This window comes from Heloderma suspectum, chromosome 10, assembly GCF_057233095.1.
Source record: "Heloderma suspectum isolate Gila_16-S chromosome 10, 16-S_ref, whole genome shotgun sequence".
NCBI lineage: Eukaryota > Metazoa > Chordata > Lepidosauria > Squamata > Helodermatidae > Heloderma > Heloderma suspectum.
Window position 1 is genome coordinate 8,576,198 of NC_139467.1, and position 26,399 is coordinate 8,602,596.

Genomic DNA, 26,399 nt, shown 5'->3' on the forward strand with positions numbered 1-26,399 from the left:
CTCTCCTAATCCTAGAACCTGAGGTAACCCAACTAAGTATCAGCAGTGGGTTCAGGGCAGATGGATTATGTTCTTCTCACACATGTACGTAACTTGCAGAACACTGTCCCCAGGGGGTGGTGACAGCCACTGGCTCTGATACCTTTGCAAAAAGGGTGAGACAAATTCAGTGACTATTCGCTGCGAAAGCTAAATGGAACCTCCATGTGCAAGAGGCTATCTACCTCTGAATGCTTGATGCTGGGAACAGGCATTAGGGCAGGTGTTTGTTTATGAATTACATTGTTTGTTGTTGTTCAGTCGTGAAGTCCTGTCCGACTCTCCGTGACCTCCTGGACATGCGCAATACCTGAAGCGCTCTGGGCAGTTCACAACAATTTGCCCTTGTGTTTTCCCTGTGATGTTCCCGGAAGCAACTGACTGGCTGCCACTCGAGAAGGGCTACTCGGTCAGCGTTTTATCTGATCCAGCAGGGTAGTTCTTACATTTCGGAGGCTGGAAGCTTTGCACCTCAGATAGCTCCTTAGAGTTCTGGCTGGTTCTGACGGAAACCCAGAGTGGATTCACCGCCCCACTGACGTCGGAGCCACCAGCCTCCACTGTAGGGTTCCAAGGGTATCCAGAGCTTTGCCTGACTGGAGGACTTGGACTCAGGCGGTTGTCTTTTCCTACCATCCCACCATCCACTGAGTCCAGCTGGTTTGCTGGCTACCTCCCAGCTTACACTGTTCCAGGCCCCCTGGCTCCAGGCCCAATGGCTGTTGTAGCATTCCCCTTCTGCCACAGAGTAAATATTTAGGAGTGTCACGTTCTTGGCGGGAGCGGCTCCTTGGCGACCTTTGCAAAAGCTTCCTGTTTGTTACCATGACAATGCAAAAAGGGAACTCTGGGTCACTGCTAGGATGCCGCTGGCTCTGGGGAGAGGGCCCAGAAGCAGCTGGGTATAACAGGGTGCCTCGGCCAGCACTTAGCTGTGTCATGAGAATTGCTGACGGAGGGCTGAGATTTGGAAAGGGGAAGCTGGAACAGTGGGGTGGGTAGGTAGGGTGTCAAAAGTGGCCAGAGCAAGGATCACAGGCTGCAGCAGCTGTGGACCACGGCTGAGGTAATGAGAGTGCTGACCTACTTTACAGGGTTGTTGTAAGGTTAACTGAAATTATATATGTGTAGGTGCTTTGAACATCTTTATTTTTGCGTGTGGATGGACAACTGGGAGTTAAAACGAGTTCAGCGATGTGGCGATCCTTTCCCTGTCAACCTCTCGACAGAGGAATCCCTGCCAGCTGCAAAGGATTCTGGGGCAGATGTGAGGCGCACACAGTTCACACAGGGGGATGAGTGCTGGCCGGGGCTGTCAGGCCTCACTGTTACCGTGTGTGAACTGGGAGCGCGCTCTCCAACACACCCAGGATCCCCTGCAGCTGTGCCTCACTGGGGAAGCGAGGTCGTGGTAGGCAAGCTGACTTTCGGTAGCATTTGTCCGCCATCTTCTCGCAGAACCCCAGAAGCCCTGGAACCCGGTTTGAAAACCACTGAGTTAGGTGGGTAGTTGGCCAGACAGACAGAAACGTACATGGCCACGTAGGAAGGACGATGGCGGGTTGACAGATTAGAGCGAACGTGTGTGGATGGATGGGGAGAGATGGGAGAAAGCAGACGAATAGGTGACAGGGTGCTTGGATAGGCTCCAGCAGGGAAGAGGTTCCCAGTCCAGTCCCTGGAAATATCTGCCGCCGCCCAAGCCCTGGCCCTCTGTGCTGTTTGCCTTCTTTGAGGCAATGTCCAAGCCCTCTGCGGTCCCTCCCGGCCCCCGCACAGGATGCTGCACAGACAGAGCATGCAGAGTTCATTGGCTTCTCGCTCATGCCGAATGGCTGGACAGAACCGGGAGATTTTGCTCCCTTCCCAACGTCTTAGGGCGACCTGGCAGCAGGCTGGCCCAGTGGACCTGGAACCAGAGGATGCTACAGAAGGTCAGCAGGGTGAAGAGGGTGGCTGTGTCCCTTGTGCTGAGGCTGAGGCTTTAGAGCAGGCTTCCGCAACCAAGCACCCCCCAGATGTGTTGGACTACAACTCCCATTACCCAGCCAGCTGCAAGATGATGGGAGTTGTAGTCCAACCCATCTGGAAGGCGCCAGGTTGGGAAAGCCTGCTCTAGACTAAAGGCAAATTTCCTAAGGTACCAAAACTCACTTCAAGGTAGAGTGAGGAATGTGTGGTCCTCCAGATGTTGGACTGCAGATCCAGTCAGACACAGCCAGCATAGCCAATGGTGAGGGATAATGGGAGTTTCAGTCCAACAACATCTGGAGGGTCACGCTTTCCCCATCCCTGCTTTAAGGGCAGTCCTTTAAAAATGGCAATACCACTTTAGGAGGGAGGGAAAGAAAAGGAATGCAAGAAGGACATACAAGGGCCCTATACTAATGTTATGGAGATGAGAGATCACTGTTTAATTGCTACAGCTTCAGTTTCACTGGAATTCAGTGCAGTCTGAACATGCTCAGAGGCACCCTCCTTCCCTCTACCTGTTCTGCACTTGAGCACCAGCTTCAGTTAAGTATTGGTGGGGGGAAAGGAGCTGAGAGAAGGGCAGGGTGGGAGGGCCCCCAGGCCTCTTTGGGGCGCTTCCCCAGCTCTGGGAGAACAGAGAGGGGTGTGCAGTTGCCCTCGGAAACCTTTTGCCCTCATTCATGCGCATTGCGCCTGCCTGGCTGGAAAGGCCCAGGCTCCTGCGGATCCTGCCAATATCCCAACTTGTAAACACACTCGGGGAGTTTCCTTCCGTTGCCAGGGGCCGGATCTCAGCTCCGGCATCTGAACTGTAAACAGAAGCTTGGCTGGGAAGAGCTTGGGGAATGTAGAAGCTTTTTCTGGGGAGGTTCATGGTAAACAGGGAGACAGGGAGCAGAGCTAAAAGCAGCTGTTTGCGAGACTGCTCTATAATCACCTCTTGATCTGCGCTGGTCACTGGGTGGGAAGCAGCAGAAGAGTGGGAGCCAGAGTGGGGCTGCTTCAGGCAGGGCCGAGCTCACCTCCACCTGTTGTCCCACTTGCATAGGGCTGTGTATCTGTACTAGTAAATAGGGCCTGCATTCTGCAAGGATAGGCACACACTCCCTAGGTGCCACTGGAGGTCTCCTCTTCCCACCTGCCTGCCTGCGGACAACCATGTGCCCTCTTTTACAGAGGACCATCCTCTGTTTGAAGGGGTATCCAATCCAAGTCCAGTTTAAAGAGGAAGGACCATAAGAATTGTTGCTCATCCACAGTTCACAGTAGATTGAACAGGCAGGCACATGGCTCACCTGGTCACTGTCTTCCACGCTGTGTCAAGATAGACTGTATTTTTATTTCAAGTATAATTTTTTTCTAAATTTGCATCTATATGTACAACTGAGCACATGAGAATGTTATGCAAAGCCATATCCTCTTTTTGACAGGATGATGGATTTCCTCGTTTTCGAGGATTTGTAAGGGGCCAACTTGTCCCCCACCCCCCAAAAAACACAGTCTGATTGAAACGTGCAAAGAGACAACAGAACGATCCCCCAAGCTAGTTTGATCTAAGAGCGATTCTCATTTGCCACTTTGGCCTCTACGGTGACCCAACCTGCAAAATGCAACATCATTCCTTGCTTGGCTTAGCTTTGTACCCTGGTCTGGGGGTGAAAAGGGCTTGGGATAAAGCAACACGTGGAGATTTTTTCTTGTTTTAAAGAAAAAAAAAGCAATCCAGCTTTTCTGCTCCCTGCAAGAGAGTTTCCCGATCAGATTGTGGGACCCATAGGCAGTGCTCTTAGAAGTGGGATAACTTCCTAGTAACATCTGGCAGCTAGAAAGAAAAAGGCAGCCATCCAGGAGTTCACCTGTTGTGAAAGCGGCACTCAGCATTGTGCAGCATTGCGAACTGTTGTGAAACAACTATATATATATATATATATATTCTCCTCGAAAAATAAACAGCATCTACAATTTCTGGGCTCAGAATAGTCTGGTGTTGCTCTTTCTGCTTCTGCAGCCAAGATGATGAGAGATGCGCATCCCTGGCCCTGGCAGACATGAGTGGGTGAGGAACTGACAGAGGGAAATCATACACATCACACTACTTTGCTTGCATTCTGATTTACAGATGGGAAACATTCTTGGAACTAAGCAACTCCCCGGGGTCAGAATAACTTGCAGCCACAACATGAGCATGCACTGTGATGCTGCAGCAGAAAGCACCAACACTATTCAGTCAATTTTTAAAAACACACACAAAAGCATTTTTTACAAGGAATGTTCAAGTTATTGCAGAGAAACAGAATGATGTTTGTATTTGTGGATGCTTAGTACATCACAAAGAATTCTGCATCTCAGAAGAAAAAAATGTACTACAGTGGTGTAACTGGGTAGTATTGTGCAACAGAGACGTGTGCACACCTTGAGCACAATCTGGAGAAGGATGTGTTAAAGACCATATATATATATATATATATATATATATATTGCCAGGTATTTTTAAGACATGAAAATCAATAATATTTTCTTTTCTGTTATAAAATACTTAAGGATGTTTCAAGATGGCAGAGAAAAAGGCAGAAATCAGCTGGCAGCAGGCATGAGTGACACCGTCATACCCTTTCACTGGCTCTGCGCTTGCAGCCTAACACAGTAAAGCGCATGCAGAGAGAGCGAGAGGATGAGCAAGAGCAGCCTATCTTAGTGATGAGAACTTTGAATTTCAGCAATGGAACCTTTTCAGCAGGGGTGGGGGGAATGACTTGTGGTCCGCCAGATGTTTTGGCCTATAGCTCCCATGATTCCTCACCATTGGCTATGCTGGCTAAGGCGGATAGGATTTGTAGGCCAAAACATCTGGAGGGCCACAAGTTGCCTACCAAAGGCAACCAACCTTAACTTGCCCTGGCGCCAGTTCATGGAGGGGAGACATAGAATTGGGATCATACCCTGGGTGTATAAAAAGATCCTCTCAAAGGAAATGGTCAAAGACGGACCTTGGACTGCCTGCATCGCAAAGCGCCAGGCTTGAGGGCTATGTGCTACCTCCAGTACCTGAAGCGGTATGCCTCTGTACACCAGTTGCTGGGGAACATGAGCAGGAGGGTGCTCTTGCACTCGTGTCCAGCTTGTGGGTTTCCCGTGAGCAGCTGGTTGGCCATTGTGTGAACAGAATGCTGGACTAGATAGACCTTTGGTCTGATCCAGCAGGGCACTCCTTATGTTCTTACATTCCTTTACTCATCGACTCTTGTGCCACAGCGGCGGGCAGAGGTGGCATATACCAGCGCCAGCAAGAGAAACTCTGTATGTGTTTATGTGCACGCACACATATGCATGTGCAGCTCCCTGGCACTGCCCAATGCGGCCCTTGGGGTCTCTCTCTTGGCTCATCTTGGCTCTTCTTGGATGCAGCAGGGGACGAGGACACAACAACTGCAGAAAGTCCTTGTCATTTTGAGACGGGCTCTGGATGCAGCGATAACAGTGTTCTGAAGTTCTGCCTCTTCCTGTCACTGCTCCACATCCGAAATAGGAGCATAGGAAGCTGCCTCACACGGAGTCAGCCCTTGGTCCATCTGGCCCAACGTTGTTGACACTGACTGGCAGCGGCTCTCCAGGGTTTGAAGCAGGATTCTTTCCAGCCTTACCTGGAGATGCCAGGGATTTTTGAACCTAGGACTCTCTGCATGCACAGCAGGGGCCCTACCATTGAGTCAGGGTCTCTCCGCAAATTAACACTGGTAGAGACTATGGTTTATGTTCCCCTTCAAGAATTGAAACTGGGTCCAACCACTACACCACACTGCCTCTTAGTGTGATCAGACGTTGTACCCCAAAGTTTGCCCCTCTCAGATTCTATTGCCTCAATAACTGTCCCGGTTCACCTTTTATTTTTATTTATTTTGGTGTATGAGGGTGGAAGACAAAAGAAAGATTGGGAAAGAGGCCTCAAATGTTTTGCTTGCAGGGCTGTGATGTGATAAAAAGAGCACAGAGGCCTGTCGGAAATGGGGGTAAGGGGGGAAGGGGAAGGTCCCCAGATGGCAGATAAATATATATTTCCGGAAAGAAATTTAAAAAGGAGAAATAGTTGTATCATAGAGAGAGGAAATGACACAGCTTCATAGCCCATTCTCCCCCTCCCCCCCCCATCCTGGGGCAGGAAGTGACACCAGCAAAAATGGTTTGTATGTAAAGTACAAAGGCCCGGGGAGTTCCTGTCAGCCTGGTTCACAGGCCCCGACCAGCTGCAAACAGGCCTCTAGCTGTGTAGCAACACAGAGCAACACATGCTGACACAAACCGTTTGGGCCTCTAGGGACTTTTTGTTTTGAAACATTTTCAGCATGAAATGGGCTGAGTTCTTCCAAGCATGTGCAGAGTGTCCCCTACAGTGTGGGAGGAGCAAAGTGTTCCAAAATAGAATGTTTTTGTGAAGGAAATCTTCTGCTTGTACTTCTGTTTCTTCTAATGGGCTGTAGACCCAGTGCCTTTGCCTTTTATTTCTATTGTGAAGCTGCTTTTTTGAACAATATAAGGACACAGTGTCTCTGACCATGGGTAGAATGCCTCTGAAAAGTAGCATACTATGGTGAAATCCAGCAAGGCTGTTTGTACATACCTCTAAGGCCTGAGACATACCTGAGACATTGTAACCCCTACGCCCTCCCTGTTAGATGTCAAAATAAATTAAATAACAATTTGCTGCCCCCTAATGGCAACCAGCTTGAGGCAGCCGCCTCTTTTTACCTCATGGCAGAGCCGGACCTGATTTTCAATTAGCCATTGAAAGATTTGTTATCACAGGAGAGCTAATGATTGTGTATCTGGCACAAGGTGTAAGGTCTTAAAGAACTCAAATGTGAAATTGCTGATCTAACAAAAATATGTTCCATGCCCTTAGATCCCGAAGATCCATGTAACATAACTCGAGAACCCAATGGGGTCATCCCATGAAGCTGAATAGCGGAAGCCTGAGGACAGCTAAAAGGAAGGATTTCTTCACACAGCACATAGTTAAACTCTGGCATTTGCTACCGCAAGATGTAGTGATGGCCGCCAGTTTGGATGGCTTTAAAAGGGGATTAGATAAATTAATGCAGGAGAAGGCTACGAATGGCCACTAGTCATAATGACTATATATTACCAGCTGCTGGGGAACAGGAGCGGGAGGGTGTTCTTGTGTTCATGCCCTACTTGTGGGTTTCCCGCAGGCAGCTGGTTGGCCACTGTGTGAGCAGAATGCTGGACTACATAGGTCTTTGGTCTGATTCAGCAGGGCTCTTCTTACGTCCATGCAAGCATTTTGGATTCCAGCTTGCCCAATCATGCCTGCCTGTCTTCACCTCCACCACCCCGTCCCTCCCTTGCACACCCTGGCTCTGCATTTTGCAGTTGATTGTACCTTTCACCCCTTCCACCCACTGCCCAATTCCCCTGCCACTCTACCACGTTGGCATAAAAACCTTTTGCCAGCTTGTCCGAGCTGTGGAGGACAAGCCAAGGGCACATCTGGGCAGTGGCCAAAACCAGCGTTTAAAAATAGCTTCAGGCACTCGCTGAATAAACTATATCTGCACACATCCATGGTGGCGGTGCAGCAGTCGAGGGACATAAACAGCATCAGAAAGGATGCAGGCCTGCACAGCCGGAAGATGCACAGCTGCGTGAGGACGATAGCAATGGAGATCGGGGAGTCTGTATTTGTAAGACATCAGGAAGCCCCAAAGAGTTTGGTTTGATTGTGGCCACTTAGGCTTAGTCTGCAAAGCTGTAAGGCCAACCTTCCCTAACCTGGCATCCTCCAAATGTTTTGGACTACAGCTCCCCTCATCATTGGCCATGCTGGCTGGGGCCAATGGGAGCTGTGGTCCATAACATCAGGTGTCAGGTTGGGGAAGGCTGCAGACGGCATGCACTATCTCAGTTTTCCCCTCTGTAAAATGGGAACATGATCTTCCTCTTTGTCTAGTTAAGAGTCTAAGTTTTGCTAGGTGGCTATTTTATTCCTTTTTTATTCGTACAAAACAGGGTTGCCAAACTTATTTTTTCTGGCCTTGCTTCTATGACTTTAAAAGCAGCCTGAAATGCATAAATTAAGCAGAAGAAGCTGAGCCCTCCACCTCCCACCTCCCACCACCACTTTAGTTCTATGCCAGGAAAAGCTCCCCCGGCTACATCCCTGCGTCTCAGGCGGCTCTTAAAGGCACCATTGCAGGGCTAGTAAAAAACAAAATGGGTAGCCACACTAGTGAGAAGGAATGGAGTTGCCTTGTCTTCCTGGCAGGCCTTCTGTTTTTAACGTCTACAAGAAGGGCTGAAAATCAACAGGTACAGCCTTCCTCCTTGCCACATCTCTATGCCAGGATCTGTAGGGAGCCTTGGAGTGTGTGGCTATAGAAGCCTCCTGCCAGTTGCAGAGCCACAGTGGCTTGCACTGTGCGGTCATTCGGGTCGCCCAATTGGGCTCTGGGTGCATACTGGCTAGGATGACATCATGGGGCTGTTCTGCCTCACCGGGCACTGATTGGTGCTTTCCATGCGTGAGTCATGCGGGGCTGCCGTGGGGGCGTAACACTGTGTTTGGTGGGTGGTGGCAGTGGTGGCTTATTGGTATTGCTGTGTTATCTCTGTTCTGCATTGGCAATGTTTGTTTTCTCCTGTGTTGCTGGGAAGAGGAGAGGATTGCGCGACGACATCCCGGAACCATCAGATCTCCCTGCCCTTGTTGCCATCAATATTCTTTGGGACTTTTGTTGCTCATTTAGCATACAGGCAGTACTGAGAACAGGCACCTCTCTTGGCCCTCGCTGGTTACACTGCTTTCCCTGCCCTAGGGAAGTGTTCCAGCCAAACTCATAGGAGAGGCTGTCCTCCCTCTTTGCACGGTCCTGTGAGGCGCCTGCCGCAGAGTTGCAAAAGCCTGTGGCCACCTTTCTTCCCCAGCTGCGGCCTGTATTCCTGCCACTGCCATAAATCCTTCTCTGGGCCCAGAGCAAGATTGCAAACAAACATTGATGTAATTCTCCCAGGACCAGGGTGGAGAAGGCTCTGGGAATTACTTACCCAAAAGCTGGACTTCCCTCTCTTCTTTTCTCTCTCTGTCCTGCCCCCCCTTTCTCACACGCACACGCGCGCGAACCTCTTGCTGCCCCAAAACCTGTTGGGAGGGAAATAATCACTAGTGGTTAAAACAGGGGCAGGAAACCTGGTGCCTTTCAGATGCTTTGGCCTACAACTCCCATCATCCCTCACCATTATCTCTGCTGGTTAAGGCTGATGGAAGCAGTAGGCCAAAATATCTGGAGGGCCACAATTCCCCCCCTGCCCTCTCCCCCGCCCCCTCCCCTCCCCTGCCCCCACCCCCACCCCCACCCAGTCAAAGCAATGGCAGATGGCATAGAAAGAGGGAGGTAAGGGACTAGAAATATGGTCTCATTCCACACTGTGTTCCAGGGCACACTAGATAAGCACATTAAATAATGAACAGTTCTGGTGAGCCCAAAGCCCTTGGCCGCAGAAGAGGCTTCTCCTTGCAGGCCCTCTGGCCCTCCTCCCTTCCCTGTCAGCTTCGGCTGGGGGTGGGTCATTCATCCCCACCTCCCAGCATTAAGTGTGACAATGATTCTTTTGTTCCCAGTGTAGAGATGCAGCAGGTGTCTCTCTTGTGTCCCTGTATGAGTCCTTGCCTCTTTCCAATCAGCCCCCACCGGTTCTGCATCTCTGCATGGGCAGAAGCTAGACTGCCTCCACCCACCCCAGTTCCGGGAGGCAGCAATGGAGGCTGCCAGGGACCCAGTGTAACTGTGAACTACTGTATTGGCATGCTCTGAACAGTAACTCATACAGAACCACAACGGGCTTCATTCTTACTCTTAAATCAGAATTAGTGGGGTGGGGGGAGTGGATTTGACCATGGACAGAGTCACTCTCTCTTACCACTGAGTAATCACAACTCAGCTGCCACACATCACATCTGGCATTATTAGATTTAGCTGCTGCTCAAGAAAAGGGTGCACCTGCCGTGCAGGATTGATCCCCAGAGCTTCACAGTTTGGGAAAGAAGAACTGAAGTATCCCTGGTTTGTATCTGTGAGAAATGGGAATGGAAGGGGAGTAGTACCTAGTGGCTATCACAAGAGAGCCACAATTCCTGGTAGAGTGCCAGTTGAAATGGGGTGGGGGAATGGCAGGGTTCAATTTTAACCCAAGCTCACTGGGGCTCAGCCTCAGAACATGTGAAGCCATCCCCAAGACAAGTTCCTCTGATCATGTGCAGAGTGCTTTCCCCACATCACCGAGCCATCATAGCTCTTCATGTTTCTGCGATTATGTGACCGGGATTCCAGATCGTGGTTGAGTGGGGTCTGAACCTAAATCTCCCTGGTCCGAGCCCTGTGCTCTAGCCTAGGGGCAGACAACATGGTGCCTCCAGGATGCCTCCTTTGGGGCCCACCAAGGTGCTCTACCCCTCAAAATTATTTTGATTTATTTCCACATTGGAACCCTGGGATCTCTTTTTTGAGAAACTAATGGTTGGGTAGTTATAACCACTGGCTAGAGCAGGGAAAGGAGCTAAAATCTAGGACTCCCAACACCCAGAGGTTTGGCTATCACAGTTATTGTGCTCCAAGCCTTGGTTCAATCTTCCCTGACCTGGTGCCCTCCAGATCTGTTGGACTACAACTTACATCACCCCCAGCCAGCATGGCCATGGCCCACATCTAGAGGATGCTAGGTAGGGGAAGGATGGCCCTTGTTTCTCTCCCATTTCCACAGAACTCAGGAGACCTGTCTCCCAACTCTCCTGTCGCAACCCTATCCCCCTCTGAGCAGCAGGCACCCAATGGGTTAATGGTGTGTGTATGTGTGTGTGTGTGTGTCTATGTAAATGTGCACGTGTCTGCATGCATGAGGCAGTCTGCTGCTGTACTTCGGGAGAGTGAAGTCTGGGCCCGTAACACGCTTTTTCCAACGACATTGCCATGGCCAGGTTGCTGGTTCTCTCCCAGTCCCAGGCTCCACACCAAAGCCTCTGTGTGTCCCAGAAGGTTGCATCTGGCTCAGGCCTGAGGAGCAGGGGAAAGAGGGAACTGGTGCTGGAGTCACACACAGGCTGCCTTTGACCACAGGTTGGTTGTCTTGGAAGGAGCAGGCAGGTGTATTTCCATGCTGGGAGGCACAGAACCAGAGTGGCACTTGATGGCCACAACTGCATTGCACAGATCTCTCCTGTTGAGTGGGCACATTATTATCACCAAGGAGTGTCCCCCGCCCCCATGCCTCTTTTATTCACCAAGAATGGAATCAGGTGCATCCACCAAACTCAGGAGAATCCCCCTTTTCAATTGGGGGTGGGGAGAAGACGTTTCTAGTTCTCACTGTGCTTGTCATTGGTGCTCAAATTCCAAATATACAGTATCATATGATACAAATAAGTCTGCAAAGCTTACTAGTCCATACAGCCTGCCTGTTGACACACACAAGTTACCAGTGGCACATGAAAGGCTTATAAATGAAAAAGAACCAACTTTCATGCGGAGCTTCCCGGCCTGGAGGAGATCCTTACTTGCCAAAGACAACCAGGTAAGCAACTATTTCCAAGCCTGCGATACAGAATAGCTTTCCTTCTGAGCATGTCCAGAGTGCATTTTCCCCCATCACTGCCAGTGAGAGACTATTGGGTAGGGAGTTCAGGCAGGCATCAGCTGTGACACCTCTTATTTTTTTCAAAACCGGCTGACCCTTGTGTTTAGTGGGGAGAAGAAGGCACCTCAAAACCCAGGTCCTGTGGTGCCCACCGGAGTCAACATCTCCTCCACCCACAGCCCTGGCATCGGCTTTGGCTTGTCAGCTGCTGCCGTCTGTCGCTGCAACACAGAGGCAGCAAAGGCGGGTCCCTGACTCGAGATGACAGGCTGGGTGGCCGCAAGGAGCAGCTGAGTCAAGGGAAAGAATAACAGGCGGCAAAACATTAACAGGCAAGCAGGCAGGCCTGGGGTGTGGCCGTGGGCACGAAACAGAGAAAGAGCCACAGAGAGCAAGGTAGAACAGCGCGCCACTGCTGTAGCCTGGCCAATGTTGTGCCTGTCTGCTATCGTGTAAGAAGCAGCCTCGTGAGAGTGTGCAGATCAATGGGGAAACCAGGACTTTGTTCCTTGATACTCTGCAGGGCTTCAGCCAGAGGCCTTCCCTCCTCCTGCTGCTTGGAATATTCTTTCACTAGGAGTACCAAGGACTTAGACCTGCTGGGCCTTTACCAATGCAAAGCACACACTCATCCACTGAGCAACGGCTAGTGGTGAATATACCTTGTGCTAAAAAGAATGTAAAATATTATTTGCCAAGGTTATCCGAACAATGCGCCAAGAAAATGAGGCCGTCTGTGGAAATTATGCAAATTGCGCACATATTTCCCTCTTACTTTCCACCCCATAATTTATTCTGCTTCTGCTAGCCTTCTGCTGGCCCAGAACAGATGGAGGGTGGGTGGTGGGGAGATGACATCTGCCAAATCTCAAGCGTTGCGCTTTGTAACAACGCGCACATCCTGGACGGAGGGAGGCAACAGGCATGTCTTTGAGTAAAATGGCTGCGTGCTTTGCACCATTTATTCTGAGTGCGGAATCTGAGCTTTCCTGGGACAGAATTTAGACTCTGGGGCTGCGGGGTAGACCAGCCATTGCCAACTTGGTGCCCTCCAGAATAGCTGGATGGGGATTAAGGGAGTTGTAGCCCAGCACATCTGGAGGGCACCACGTTACAGGAAGTTGTTACGCTTCAAAAAAAATTCATGCAGGTGAGCCTTCAAAAATGGCTGATGGGGTACAGGGCTGTCTGTTCTGCTCCCTGACTCTGTAGCACACACAGGCCCAGTCTCGTAGCGATGGGGCTGACAGAGCAGGTAGAAAAGCCAGGCCCAGCCCTCCCCTGAACTAGGGCGGCCAGATGCAAATGAAGGCTGGGCTGCTGCACCATTATAAGCTGTGAGAAGAAGGGATTTCAGCAGGTGAAACTTATCATGCTAGCCACACCTGCTGAAATTCCCTCTTCTGCCCAACTTGCAGCCCTGTCGTCTTCTGCATCTGGCTGCCCTAACATGCATACAGCTCTCAACTTGCTGGAGAACTGTCAACAGGTAAAGGGGGGTGTTTAGTGGCAGGAAACTGAGCTTTTCTACGGAGGCTGTTCATCAGCTGCTGTATCTACTTTCGGTTTCGTTGCAGAATTGAGATTTGAGCTCTACTTGAGCAGCGTTTCCTTTCCTGCTTTTCCACTACAAAGGTACTTTCTACATGAGGTACTTACCATGTGCTCATCATTCCCTACTCACAGTTGTTTACTGGTCCTTTAGATGATGTCATGACCAGTTTCGCTTCTGTGTCTAACCAGCACTTATGGTGAGTTTTTTTTAGAGCAGGGAAGATGTGGCACTTAATTGTGAAAGTGAAAGAAAGCACAATTTCCTCTTATGTATTTGCACTATTCTCAAATACCACAGTGCCTCGAGGTTCTGTAGCAGAAAAGCAGGAAAGGAAAGCGCTTTGTGTAGTGCTCAGATCCCCCTAGTTAGACCCGTAAACAACCATAAGTAGTAAAAGACAAGTGCACGATAAATGCCTCATGTAGAAAAGCCCTCTGATGTGCAGAGAGGATGTGTTGAGTGACTGGACTGGCACTTCATTTGATGTACATTATCTCTGCCACCTTTACAACAAACCACGTAAAGGAGGCCAGTACTATCTAAATATCCTGTGATGGATATAAATTACGCAACTTTGCCCACTTTGCATAATTTCTGGCATTTGTATTTATTCAAGCTTTGCTGGTCATGGGAGGGGCTAGGAAATCCATCACTCTTCTGCCTTCTGAGACTTCCCCAGGCATTGCCCACACCTTTCAAGCATATCTTCACAACCATAGGGACTAGAAACTTTTTAAATGAAAGCCAAAATCCGCAGGAAACTGAATTCATTATCCACTTCAGTACCGCATCCTGCATTCCCATCAAGTCATAGCAGACTGACAGACCCCCTAAGGCCACCTTGTCTGAGGTGACACAAGGAGGGACTTCCCAGTTAAGGCTGCCTCCTCTGCTGCCCTCTAACAAAGGTGTGATCTGCAGAAATCAGCCAGTGAAGCTGTCTGTAGCATGATGAAGCTAAACAATAATGACTCACCGCCACAGATTAAGTTGTGTTAAAGCAGGGGAGCAAAACCTCAGGCCTGGAAGCCAGATCTTGCCCACCTAGGGTCCCAATGCATGCCCCCCTTCACCCATCCCACCCTGTTTTCCCCAGCCACCGATCGGTTGGTGGTTTCTCACCTTTTGTGCAGTTCTTTCCCCATTCCAGAACGATGAAATACCTCTCCTAAGGCTTAGTAAGAACTGCAGGGTGCAATCCGAGGCATGTAGAACTTTTTTCTGTCTAAACAACGCCCAGGAGCTGGCTGGGGGATTCTGGGAGTTGTAGGGCTTTTTTTCTATCTCAACATCCACAGGATTGCACCCTCAATCTAAAATATGCCAGTATTTTTTGTCTCCACCCCCACACTCCATTAGCTTTCACCCCAACACCACCACTGCAATGTGACTCCCTGGGGGAGAGCTTCTCTGAGACAGGATTCAGCGCTTAGGCAAATAGAGGTTCGACACCCCTGTGTTAAAGGGACAGTTCGCATGTTGTCAACCCTATTCCTATCTTGGCTCACAGCTTGCACTCTTAACCACTATATAACACCAGCTCTCTAGCTCTTTGTTATCTGTCCTCTAAAGACATCCATTCATTTATCAAAGTTCCCCCTTCCCTCCAACCCCCTGGCTTTTATATCTATCATATATGACTGCTCATCCTTATACAACATCTGTAATTCCTCATCTTAATTTCCCATGCCTCTGCCCGTCTCATTGTATCAGCCTACTCTCCTGCCTCCCTGCTTTGCTCTCTTTTAGACAAGCTGGTCTTAATAAGAGAGCTGTTCTCAGATCCCCCACCACACACACACGCACGCACACCCCCACACCATCAGCCCACTCACTGTAATCTCCCTCTTAAAAGTGACCTGAGAAAAAGGCCATGATCCTTCCCCCCAGCTGCAGTCAATCAACTCCCAAACTAGCAAAGCTGGCTCTCATTCGCTTTCCCGTCCACATTCCTTCCCAAGGGTACAGGTAATCCCATCCTTCTCTGAAGTGCATGTCACCATCTTTTGCAATGGCTTGTGTTACTGGTCCCTTAAGAGCTTTTCTACACGAGGCTGTTAATCAGCTGTTAATCCGCTGCATCTACTTTCGCTTAATTCCTAGAACTGAGATCCGAGCATCACAAGAGAAGCATTTCCTTTCTTGCTTTTCTGCTACATAACCTCTGGGTGGCGCTGTAGTATCGCCGAATAGTGCAAATACACAAGTAAAAAAAGCAGTTTCTTTTGCTTTCACAATTAAATGCCTCATTTTCCCTGCTCTAAAAAAAAGTGCTCGTTAGACAAGTGAAACTGGAGGATCACGTCGTCGTCTAAAGAACCCATAAACAACCATGAGTAGGCAGTGATGAGTGCAGGATAAATGCTTTGTGTAGAAAAGCCCTAAACCAGGGGTTTGTGAGTCCCATTGTCACGCCGTTCGCTGCCCTTGATCACATCTCCCATGGGATGGAGTGGTCACTCACTTCCCACCTCCTCAGGGCATCACAGACTCACACTGTGGCAGCCCCCACAGCCTTAGGCTGCTCATATCATAAAGTGGGTTTACACACTCAAGATTAGAGGTATCTAATCCAGGTTTGCCACCTTTTAAAACACACAAACACAAAACTAGTCTCCGCTTCTGATGCATAGACCTTTTGTGGGGTGTGGGGATAAGCTTTTCCTGGCACGGTGGCCAGAGCTTCGTCTGAGACATTTCTGTCTTGAACTGCTGATAAAAGCACATGTTTATTTTGAACGGATCCTCTGAATTATCTCAGCACAATAATCTAAACCAGACGGGGGTCAGCAGAGGGAATTATTTTGTAAAATTGCCGCTCCCCTCCCCAACCCTTTTCTGACAAGGACCTACATCTAAATGCTGTGGTGAGAAAGCTGTGCCTGTGGGACTTCTGCCTGTCATGTAGGTGGCAACTGTTAAAGCAGCTTTCCCCAACCTTGACACTGGATGGTAATTTGGGATTGATGGACAAGAGATCTGGAGAGTACCAGGTTGGGGGAGTCTGTGTTAGAGCACAATCCTGTGCATGTGTAGACAGAAAAAAGTCCTGTAACTCTCAGCATGCCCCAGCCAGTTATGCTGGCTGGAGCATGCTGGGAGTTGGACTTTTTTCTGACTACACATGCATAGGATTGCACCCTTAAAGGTTGGGGGGGGGGTGTCAAGGAGGTGTCAACCCAATTTCTTAAATAATACTTAGACCATAATAAATTGTAACTATGATGTGACTCCGATTTAACACTATCATTTATACAGCCAAGTTAATCTGACCATGTATTTTTGGCCACCAAGCAGCCAGGGATCTCTGGTTGTGGAATAAAATCTGAGTCACCTGCTATACAGTACCTCCCCCTCCCCCCAACACACACAGTTGCCTGCCATCCCATGACCACAATCAGATGATTTGAGGCTTCTTTTTGATGTGGATGAAGGATGGAAAGTGACTAACACCCCCACCCCCGAGCATACACCTCCAGCAAACTAATTCAGAACCATGTCCCCAGGTTCCCCCCCACCTCCCTCCTGGCACAGTCTAACGCCAAGAAATAAGATCTCCAGATCTTCAGCCAAAGGAGTTCTGGGACCTAATCATGTACCGGGTCACTGTCTGGGGTGACTCTTCCTCCTGCTGTCCATTTAACCACCAAAGCCTCCGCTACTATTAGATCCAGATGTGGAGCAGACGCGCGGGAAAAGATGAGTTTCCATTTTGCTGTTTTTTTTAAAAGGCGAGTGTGTTGAATTATAAGCTTCAAAGTCTGTCTCTGTCTGCATCTTTAGATACACGTTTATGTGGATCCTCATATCAGTACCGGCCCATCCGTGATGATTCACTGCAAACAAAAAAACAATTTTAAAAACATCAAATTCAGTGGTGTGGGTGTGTGGTACACTTCTACAGTTGCCTGGAAGAACTGCAAATTCCTCATTGAGGAAAAAAAAAGTCTCAGCATTATTTTTGAAAGCCATACAAGTTTCTAGCCCTGAAAGGAAATTAGGCAAGATGGCAGAAGCTGTGTAGGACTTCCAATGGTCAGAGGGGCTTCATTAGGGGTAAACAGCTGGAGGCATCTGGGGCTCAGCCTGTCACTCCCTCTTGGGTCTTCCTATCAGATCCTCAGTAGTATGGCCTTTCATCTCAAAACACACACCCCTACCCACGGCAACTCAGTTCTGAATTGAGTCACAGACAAAGGGCTCTTTTAACTTCTGCCAAAGCCTCTGTTGCTGTTTTCACTGGCGAGGGAGGAGTTAAAGAGCCCTTTGCATGGGAGTGAGTCTACTTCTTTAGCCCTTGTTTAGTTTGAAATGTAGCTGTGTAATCCATTAGTTTCCTGGGCCTTGTTTGATAGTGAGCAGGAACATAAAGTGGGACAGGTTGCTAAATGGCTGCAGGGGTGCAGCTAGGTGATTTTAGACCCTGGATTTAATGGTCTTATGGGCAGGGGGCTTTAGATGGCCATGTGTATTACTTCAGCTGTGAATCACACCAATACCATTTTGCATGTGCCCCATCGACATTCCATGCTTTTCAACTGCTTCTACGTTCCTTACATTACAGCAAAAACAAAACAAACTCCCTGTTTACCAACCCAGATGAAAAAGAAAAGAAGTACCCTGAGCATGTGCAGTTTTCCACTTTAAACTCATTTAAATCGTAGCACCATCACGACTACAGGAATAAAATAGAGTTAGCTTTTGCTGCCCTGATTTAGGGCTTTTCTACATGAGGCACTTATCATGCATTAGTCATTCCCTACTTGCGGTTGTTTATGGATTCTTTAGATGACGTCGTGACCCTCCAGTTCCCTTTCTGTGTCTAACCAGCACTTTCGACACTTTCTTTCAGAGCAGGGAAAATCCGGCATTTAATTGTGAAAGTGAAAGAAAGCATGATTTCCTCTTGTGTATTTGCACTACTCCACTATACCACAGTGCCACCTACAGGTTATGTAGTGGAAAAAGCAGGAAAGGAAACGCTCCTGTGTAGTGCTCAGATCTCAATTCTGCGATGAAACTGAAAGCAGATACAACTGATTAACAGCCTCATGTAGAAAAGCATTTTAGAGATTGCACAGTGAATAAACAATTATCATAGACCATACTCAGTGGTGCTTTGGGATCCTTGCCTTCTTGGTGTTTCTTACTTGGGCATAAGCACTACTTTGTCGTAGAAAGGGATAATATATTTTGAAAGTACAAATAACAAAATCAGCATCTGTAACGTGCCTAGATGCTCATCCCTCTGACTATAAAATGTTTTTAAAAATAAGAAAGGATGCTGTCGCAGGCAGTGTCACTGTGGTGGGCCTGGCACATCCATGGCAGTCCAGATGCTGACGTTGGGTTTGTTTGCCACTGGCCATCAGCTGCTGCACTCAGGGTGGTCATTTCGGGCCCCTCTTGGCCCCAGTGTCCACTGCACCACGGACTAGCCAGAAAACAGCCTGGTCTATTTCTGACATTGGTGCTTTAACAACAGTGTGATATGCAGAAATAATTCAGTCCGCACTTTTCACTGCACGGAAAATAAGTATTATTGATTACAAGCCCCTGCATATCAACTTGGCGCTAAGGGCACAGGGCAAAAGTTGGCAACCCCAAGTTTATTAATTAATTGATTTTTATTAATTATATTCCTATGCTCCCCAATAGCCAAAGCTCTCTGCTAAACAGGAATGAGAAGTAAATATGCTTAATTTCTTAGCATGACACTCTGGTTGTCTTGGAGAAGAATATGGATTTTATTCATTTTTAATAGCTGATGATTCACCATGCTAAGATTAATGGTTCACGTAGAGATATGTCAACAGAGCGCACAGGTAAATTCCCAGGAAAGTACTAGCGGAAATTGAGTCAGCATCAGGGAGAAGTACTGAAAGGGAAATACAACACTAAGCACTGGTAAACACCTGGGGAACTACATGCCTCCCAGCTGCACAGGTAACTACCAGGGGAAAGGGTTCTTTACAAAAGCATGTGTGAAATTTCTGGGTAATTATATCCGCAGTTGCACAGGTAACACCTGGCTGGAAATTGTCTCATGGCTCTCTTTGGTAAACCTCCAGGGAAAATTTGATGTGAGAGGGATATATTTGTTTCTCTCTTGCTGAAAGAAAGAATGGGATTTCCCCAGAAATTGACTTCTTTTTAAAGTGTAATCCTAATCAGAAAGAAGTCCCATTTAATTCAATTAGGGTTACTCTTGGGTAAGCAGCTCTAGGATTGTAGCCTTAAATAGGGTTGGGCTAAAAAAAAAAAAGTTGTTGGGAGTAGGTATGGGGAATAAGTAGATGGTGTTGCAGTAAGATAATTTTAGCCTCTGTGCTTAACTATTGGGGTGGGGGGCATCTTTCAGTGGTAATATGTATTACTTCACATGCCTCAAAATGTGGTAAGCCAGCCCTCCTGTATTTGGGGACCCTCCTGCTCTTTCTGCGGCCCCCACAGTCCTGCCCTGACAGCACCACTGCCGGTGGATTTTTGTTTGCAGGTAAACTGCATTTCTAACATTTTACCTCTTGTATTTTAAGATGATTATGACCTGCCCTGAACCTAAACTAGAAACCTCTAGAGGTATTATACCAGTTTCATTGTTACAGCTGCCCTGAAAGAATCTAGGAGGCTGTAATTTGGGGAAAGTGTGTTCTGAGCAGTTGCTGTTAGAGTGTCTCGTATAAAATGGCAGTTACCAGGAGAGGGGAAGCTGATAAGCAAACCAGTTTAAGATGGTGGCGTAGATATATGCCCTTTTTCAATAAGGGAATATCTGCCGCGATTCAAGCCTGCCTGAAGTCACTCCTTTTAGCCTCAAATCCACCCTCCGTTCCTCCCCCTCCGCCACCTAGAAGCTTCTGAATGTGTTGCGGTTATTCAGCGGTGAAGGAGGTGAACATAATTAACTCGTGGAATTAATTGGAACAGGATATTGTGATGACCATTAAATTATATGGCTTCGTAAGAACAAGGGTTAGACAAGTTTAACGGAAGATGCCTGAGGGGGACCTCCACGCAGAGTACCAGATACTGGGGTAGCCGGCCATGCCCTGCTTGTAAGAGAGGCATCTGGCACGTTTGGAAAGAGAATGCTAAACTGGACTGGCTTTGCTGGTGGTGGTGGTGGGGAAATCTTGGGAGACTGAGGCCTATATTAGTTACTCCTGGAACTGCCTCCCCTCCCGGTCAGCCTCTTTCTCCCGTTGGCCTAGACAGATGTTGTCTCTTTCTGTGGCAGGGACAGTTGTGAATTTTAGGCTCTTGGCTGCTCACTCCCTCCTCAGGAAATGACACATCTTTGCAAGCATTTCCCACACCCCAGCTGGGTGGATCTCTTTCTTCCGCCTGTCCCCATGCATGCTCCCTGGTCCATTCCCCCCCACCCCCACTGGTCTGGGGAGTTCAGCGTCTGGCAGGCACCCCAAGTTTTGCAGCAGAAGCAGGCTGCAGTCTACCCACAGCTCCTTGAGTGGTATAGAGCCTAGTGGTTAAAGCACAGGCAACAGAGAGACTAGACTAGATGGTGGGAATCCTGACTCCCATCTGTACTTTTGGGAGAGGAACAGGATCTGCTGGATGAGGCTTGACAAAGGAATACAGGATTCTCTACCATCCTGTTTAGGTCAGGGATCCCCAACACTTTTGGGCTGGTGTGCACATTTGGAATATTGAGAATATTGTTGGTGCTCCCACAAAATGGCTGCTATGGCAGGGGGGGGGCACTCGCCCACTGACAAAATAGCTGCTGTGGTGGGCATGGCCAGTCACAACACACCCATTTCCCAAAGGCAAACTGGCGAGCTAAAAGGAAAGTAACACATCCGAGAACCCAAGTATAAGGGGCAGAGCCCGGTGGAGCCCGAGCCCCAAACACCAAATCACATATTTTAAAATGTTAAAAAATAAAAAAGCCGGGGGGCCTGGAAGGCATCATGAGAGGTGTCCGTGGGAACCACGTTGTGGACCCCAATTTTAGGGTCTGTGTGTGTCACATGCAGACAGAGGTTTCTGGGAAATGGTGAAGTGTGTCTCCTCAGCTGAGGCTCAACACCCCCCCCCCCAGCTGCAACTCTCAGGGGACTAGTCGTAGCCACGGGCAAGTGGTCTGTCTCAGGGAAAGTTGTCCACCATTACGGCTATTCTCATTGAGGGACAAGGTGCCAAGCACTCTTCCCCGGAACACTGTTTGAAAACGACAGAGTTAGAGCCAAGGTAGCTAGGACTAGAATCACTCCAGGTGCCATATCTCGTAAGAGCCAAAACCCGCCCGAGGTTCGGGCCAGCCTCTTGGACTGACAGGGTCTGAGCTGTTGCGTGCTGGCCGGCCGTATGACTTACTCCTCTGCCGCCACCATCTCCTCCCCCAAGGGCCTGTGTGTGTTCAGTGGCTGTTTTTGCTGACCCATCCGGAAGGCATTTCCTGCTCACACCAGCGATGAGGGGGTGAAAGTTGGAGAAGTTCAAAGCCGTCTGGAAACCACAATTCAACTTTCCCAAGCTGAGGAGAGCCTAGCTGCGGATGATGCACACCCCATACATAGGAGAAGCTCACTGCTGGGCCCCCCAAGGAAGGCTCAGTCATACGGGTTGGAAAATCAACATAGGCCTCTGTCTGGTCTGGTTACCCCAAGCAGAGCAAAGAGGTCCTCCCCCAAATTCTGAAGGACTGAAAGGGTTTGAAAAGCCACAGAGTGATTGTATAATTCTGGAGTCCTACCAGGAGTGATTAGTGTCCATACGAGGGCCGGAAAGACATGGGTTCAAATCCCTATGTTATGCCACAGATCTTGCTGGGTGACCTTGGGGTTTGTCATTGTTTCTCAGCCTAATCTACTTTACAGGGCTGTCGTGAGGATTAAAGGAGGATGTAGGGGGAAGAATGATGTATACTAGAGCTACACATACTCCATTCCCCCTCTAAGGCTGTGGAGCAGTGGTACAGCAAGGTAATTTTAGACCCTGGATTTAATGGTCTTATGGGGATCCCCTTTTAAATGGCTATATGTATTACTTTAGTTGTGAAACACAGAACTAACCTTCCTCTTTTCCCCACCCCAACCACCATTCCATGCTTTACAACTGCTTCTACGTTCCTGCTATGTTAGAACAAGAACAGAACTCTTTGCCAACCCTGATTTTAAAAATAAATATGTCTGAGCTTGTGCAGTTTTGCATTTTAAGCTCACTTCAGTCACACCACCACCAGGACTGCAGGAACAAAATGGAGTTTGCTTCTGCTGCCCTGATGCTCTCATTACCTGCCGCTCTCTATGTGGCCATTTGGGAGGGCCCTGGACTTTGGCCCGAAGGTACAGCGCTAACCCCGCCACTGCCATGGAGAAAACCCAGGAGTAGTGATTTCCACAACAAACGCACTAGACCCAACTCAGCTTTTCTTCCAGAGATGGGAACAGACCTGAGGAGACCTTCTTTACTATATATTTTTTATTTTATTATATTTTTATCCCACCTTTTCTCCAAGGTGGTATACATGGCTCTCCCTTTCATTCTTTTTCACAACAACCTTGTAATGTAGGTTGGCCTGAGAGAAAGTGAATAGTCCAAGCTCATCCAGTGAACTTTGTGACTGAGTGGGGATTTGAATCCCGGTCTCTCCAGTCTAGTCTGATGTTCTACCCACCAGACTGTACTGGTTCTCTACCCCCAGACCACCACCCCGCTTTTCCCCTGTCCTCTCCCAACTCAGAACTATGCACCAAACCCAAGAGTCCTCTGGCCACCAAAGCAAACACCTTGGCTGCCTTGATAGAAAACCTTTTTCCTGAGCTCATATTTAAATGGCAACACTAAAATGATAAAAATCCAGTTTTAAGATGGCCGCGTCTTCCAGGAGAAAAACACAGCCCTTGGTTAATTATTTGAAAAATATTTGTTTTAAACTGCACACTGCCATAAAAAATATGAGCTGCAGCAGCAGGAGAGACACTACTGATGCTGTGGCAGAAGAAACAGGCCGTTTTGAGAATAGCCAAGCGACAATTCCTAGCAACGCTCTTCTCCCTCCACTGTCTATCCTTTGTTCCAGCCTTCCTACCCTGGGGCCCTCCAGATATGTTGGACTACAACTCCTAGCATCCCCCAGCCAGTATGCTGGGAGCTGTAGTCCAACACATCTGGAAGGCTCCGGGGTTGGGGGAAGGCTGCTTTATTCTTATACGGGAATAAGGAGTGGGTGGAGTGAGGGCACACCAACTAAGTTTCAACCACCCCAAAGGACAGATCCAGAGTGGGAGACTTTCCTGGGAGACTGTTCCACACCCGGAGTCCCCTACGAGAAACCCTAGTGTTGTGTTTGGCCCAGCACTCTGTTTATTTGCAAGCCCCTCTCAAGTGTGCTGCCCTCATGCTAATTTTGGGAAGGCTTCGCTCCTGCCAAACTGCTGTCTCAAGACTTCCCTCCCTACCCAAGAGATGTCAATTCACCTTCTGGAGAGGAGGGAGCTGGCTATGGGCTTTCCTGGAGTAACTGAACAGAGCACTTCCCCCATACTATGCCTGAACTGGGGGAAAGGAGCCCTAGTGAAAGGGCTCCCAGTTTTCTCGAGGCCTTGCAACATACTCCTTACGCACATAGGAGCTCAGGAGTGGGACGGCTTCTTTTTGGAGTCACGCTCCCAAGTCGCCACCACCCAAGAAGCTGGAGAGCTGGGTCAGGGGACGGGTTTCTGGCTGTGTTCCAGGGAGCTGTCAAGGGGGAAATGGAACACGAGAAGCTAGAAGCCAGGCCCTGCTACAGGCCCACAAGCATGATGCATCCACCCCAGCCCTGGGAGGAGAATCCCCCCTCCGTCCTGGGGTCAGGCACGGTGATTCGGGCCACCAGGGAAGCTGGAGAGGCAGCTTTTAACGAATGCACCAACATGCAATGAGGTCACTAGGAAGACATTTGGCCTCGCACACACAGAAGGTTGTTGGGGGAAAAGACTGTATATGGAATCAGAGGAGAGGTGGGAAGAAAGAGGGCATGTGAAGAAATCCACAACCTCTCTGCCTCATAACTCCTACCACTTCAGGGGTCAGTGTTGTCGTGCAGAACTTCCCCATTCAGGGGCAGACAGTAAGCCTCTGAATACCAGTACTGTGGCCACTTACACATCAACAAAAAAGGAGGAAATGTATCACCCATAAAGAGAATGCTGGTTTGCATAAACTTTGCATATGCTTATTTATATGTTCCAATGCAAATTTCAAAATAATTACTGTAATTTAAATAGATCCTGCATACCTATGGGTCATCCCACGAAGCTGACTGGTGGGAGATTCAGGACAGATAAAAGGAAGGACCTCTTCACACAGTGTATAGTTAAACTATGGAATTCACTACCACAAGATGTAGCGACGGCCACCAGTTTGGATGGCTTTAAAAGGGGGTTGGATAAATTCCTGGAGGAGAAGGCTATCAGTGGCTACTAATCCTGATGGCTATGTGCTACCTCCAGTACCAGAGGCAGTATGCCTATGTACACCAGTTCCTGGGGAACATGGGTGGGAGGGTGCTGTTACATTCATGTCCTGCATGTGGGTTCCTGGTTGACAGCGGTTGGCCATCACTGCATCTTGTGGTGTGAACAGAACAGAAGGCTGGACTAGATGGACCTTTGGTCTGATCCAGCATGGCTTTTCTTATGTTCTTATGTTCAACCAGGCTTGGACTGGACAGAACTTCCAAAAGAGGACACCTTCAAATAGAGGAATGTCCTCTGTAAAGTAGGCCATCAGGCCACCCTAAATACCAGTTGGTTTGGAAGCACTATGGGAAAGGGCTGTTGTCTTCCTGTCCTGCTGGTGGGCTTTCCAAGCATCTGCAATGCGGTAGTGGTAAATGTTGAAGTGCAGGTGCTCCTCCTGACAAAAAACTAGGCACGTGTTGATCCATATCAACAAACCTAGCAGTTTTAATCTCCACCAGGAGCAGGTCTGTTGTAAAGCTAATGGCTCTTTCTACATGAGGCATTTATTGTGCAGCTGCGATTCCTTTGTTTGCAGGTCCTTTAGACGAGATGTCATCCTCCAGGGCCTCTCCCATGCTTTACGTCCCCCTTAGCGTGTGTGTATGTGTGTGTGTGTGGGGGGGGAAGGCCGCGGTGGCTTAGTGGTTAAGATGCTGAACTGCAGACTGGAAGGTCGGCAAGTCAGCAGTTCGAGACCCGAGTGCTGCGTGACGGAGTGAGCTCCCGTCTTCAGTCCCAGCTTCTGCCAACCTAGCAGTTCGAAAGCAAGAAATTGCAAGTAGATAAATAGGTACCGCCTCGGCGGGAAAGGTAACAGCGTTCTGTGCACCTTGGTGTTCAGTCATGCCAGCCACATGACCACGGAAGCGTCTTTGGACAGCGCTGGCTCTTCGGCTTAGAAACGGGGATGAGCACCGCACCCTAGAGTCGGACACGACTGGTTGGGGACACCTTTACCTTTTTATGGGGGGGGAGGGGGTGTTCCAACGAGGAAACTCTGGTATTATTTGTGAATGGCAGTATGAAGCCTAGTGTCATTGCGCCATATCACAGTGTCATCTAGTGCTTGTGTAATGGAATGTAAGGAAAGGAAGAGAAAGAACCCCCCCTCTGGGGGGTGGAATCACATGTAAAGGAGCCGATCTTAATTCTGCAAAGAATCTGAAAACAGATGCCTTGGTAAATTGGTGGGTTAAAAGCCTCATGTAGAAAAACACTAAATTGCCCATTCAAGACCAAGCCATCCCAAAGCACTTTCCGTTACAACAGGGATAGTTCACAACTATATCTTGTTGTTGAGAACATTCATCTCCCCATACCACCCTGCTACTGTGAGGACTGTAGCTAAGCTCAGAGGAACAGGGAATCCTTACCCGGGGGTGCAGGGGGAGATAACATAATCACCCCTGCTAATAAAAACATTTTGCTGCTGCATCCCTGCGAGTAGTAGAGGCTGGTGGCTCCAATGTCAGTGGGGTGGTGGATCCGCTCCGGGTTTCAGTCAGAAACAGTCAGAACTCTAAAGGAGCTATCCAAGGTGCTTCCACTTCCATTGCCTCTGAGCCCTGACTCCACTACACCACTGCCTGTGTGGGAAGAAGGTGCTAGACTAGATAAACCCATGGTCTTGGTTTGACCCAGCCAGGACCCTGTGTCAGGCAGAAACTGAAGAGGTAATGTCTGATTCAGGGGGGCTCTTTTTACTTTAGACAAAGTAC

General features: G+C 48.8%; 1 protein-coding gene across 2 annotated transcripts in view; it reads right to left on the minus strand.

Moving 5' to 3' along the window:
* Positions 1–9,097: 9,097 nt before the first annotated feature.
* Positions 9,098–26,399, minus strand: part of CCDC97 (coiled-coil domain containing 97) — a 50,841-nt gene continuing 33,539 nt past the window's right edge. Inside the window, exon 6 of one of the 2 annotated variants that reach the window (XM_084814973.1) lies at positions 9,098–9,166. The gene's annotated coding sequence lies outside the window, so the exon portion shown is untranslated. Of the gene's footprint in view, positions 9,167–13,806; positions 17,047–26,399 lie in introns of those variants that run through there. The other variant, XM_084814971.1, reaches the window with a different exon arrangement.